Genomic DNA, 2,382 nt, shown 5'->3' with positions numbered 1-2,382 from the left:
GTAGCTCTGTTTTTTTTTAATGTGTAGTACTGTCAGTAGCGGGACAAATGAAACCAAGCGGTGCTGCCTACACCGAGTTATCCTCCTGCTAGAGTTAGCACCCAACAGGCTTGAACAGGGCAAGTTTTAAACTTATTTTTAGCCTCTACACAAGCTCGAAATGTCATTACTAGTGCCTAGCCATGTGCAGTGATTCCTTCAGAGGGAACACAGTAAATTTGACTGCAGTAGATGTGACAGTAAGGCGTAAAAGTTGTGACAATCGACTTCACTCGACTTCCCCCCCCAGTCCGACGCCCCTGCTCAAGATCATGGAGGCCTTTTTTTTATTGCAATGGACTCTTTCAGTGGACTCAAGCACACAAGCCCCTATTCAACCAGGCATTTTGAGGGCCAGTGACTAATCAAACCAGTTATTTGCGTTTCGGCAGTCAACGGTCCATCTCTCAGCCAGAAAAACTGGTTCCACAGTGGATGAGAGAGACATGGCATGTTTATGTATGATGTCACTTTGCGTTCAGCTACTGCTTTTTTAGTCGTCTACATGTAATGACAAAAATTCCTTCCATCCTTCAGATCTGCAAATCAAACTAGGATGAATTCAATTGTTCTAAAATTATTATTTATAATAATTTTTTAAAGGCATAGTATTTGTATTTTATAAGATAAGCTACAGTGGGGCACGAAAGTTTGGGCCCCCCAGGGTAAATATTTTTATGAATGTGCATAAAGAAGCCAAGAAAAGATGGACAAAATTTCCAAAAAGGCATCAAATGACAGATTAGACATTTGTATAGTTTGTAACAAAAAGTTACACTCGATTTCCATTATTTAAACTTTCAAAATAACAAAAAAATGGCATATGCAAAAGTTTGGGCACCCTGCAGAGTTTCTAGCATGCCCCCCCCCCCATTTTGAAAGCTGACAGTGTCAAGACCAGGTGATGTCAATCTTAAGGTTTGAAATGCCCAGACTCAGATGCAAATTATCTCTGTTCAAAATGTAATTAAGAGTCATGAGTCATCAGAAACAGTGGAGGTTAAAGCAAGATCTGGAAGATCAAGAAAAATATCATTCAGACCAGCTCCCTGGATTGTGAGAAAAGAAAGTCCAAACCCACGTTGACTGCCCTATCCATCCAGAAAGACCTGGAGACACTGGAGCTGTGCTACACCATTCCACTATAAAGAGATAATTGTACAAACATGGTCTTCATGGAAGAGTCATCAGAAGAAAACCTCTTCTTCAAAAATCAGCGTTTGAAGTTTGCAAATGAACATATAGACAAGCCGGATGCATTGTGGGAACACGTTCTGTGCACCAATAACTTTTTGGCTGGAACAAGCAAAGGTACAATTGGAGAAGAAAGGGCACAGAATTGAATGAAAAGAACCTCTGTCCAACTGTTAAGCGGGGGGGATCAATCATGCTTCTGTTATTTTTTAAATGTGAACAATTAAAATAAAGTATAACTTTTTGTGACATATTGTGTGAATGTCTGTTCTGTCATTTGAAGCCTTTTGGTGATTGTTCCATTTTTTTCTTGGCTTCTTGATGCACATTAATACAAATTTTTACCTGTGGTGCCCAAACTTTCCAGCCCCACCATATACATGCACTAAATGGAGAGATGTCAGAGTGAGGGGTGCGCCCCAAGCAGTTGGGGGTTCAATGCCTTGCTCAAGAGCACCTTGGAAGGTACAGGAGGTGAACTGGCACCAGCTACCAGTCCACCACCATACTTTGGTCCATGTGGGGACTTGAACCCGCAACTCTCCAGTTCCAAACTCACTGTGAACTTAGCTACTGCCACCCCCAACATTCTTCAGTAATGGTTAAATGATGTGATACCCAATGGCTCATGCGTGCCCAATGCACTATAATGGTTATGCATAATGCATTAGTAGGAACAATTTTTGTCACTTTTTGCACAGCAAATGCCATGTGATCAAAATCTGGGAACATCCTGCCTGAGATTCTGAAGACCATCTATGTTAAATAAGAGGAAATGCTGTCTTATGTGGTGCTAGAGACTAGGGGGAAGCCAAAATGAATGTGAATACTATGAATGACGGGAGGTCTGATCATTTTGATTGCTGTCCATGCATTAATAGTAGGCTAGGGATATTTGACTGTGGACCACAGTGAGGTTTGCTCAAAGAATAAACAACCATCGTTTTTATCCTTATTATAAACAATGTCAAATACAATGCACATAGTGGCCTACATAGAAATACGTGGACATTACAACATTAACAACGTAATATACAGGTCTACAGGTTAAAAGGACAACAATGCGTTTTATTCAAAAGTCTCGATCAAAGCAGCGAGTTGAGCTCCAACCGGCAGCCGGAGCGTTGGGTGACGTCGGAGCAGCGGAGG

Source organism: Etheostoma cragini, chromosome 11 (genome assembly GCF_013103735.1).
Source record: "Etheostoma cragini isolate CJK2018 chromosome 11, CSU_Ecrag_1.0, whole genome shotgun sequence".
Classification (NCBI taxonomy): Eukaryota; Metazoa; Chordata; class Actinopteri; order Perciformes; family Percidae; genus Etheostoma; species Etheostoma cragini.
This window is presented reverse-complemented; position numbering follows the sequence as displayed.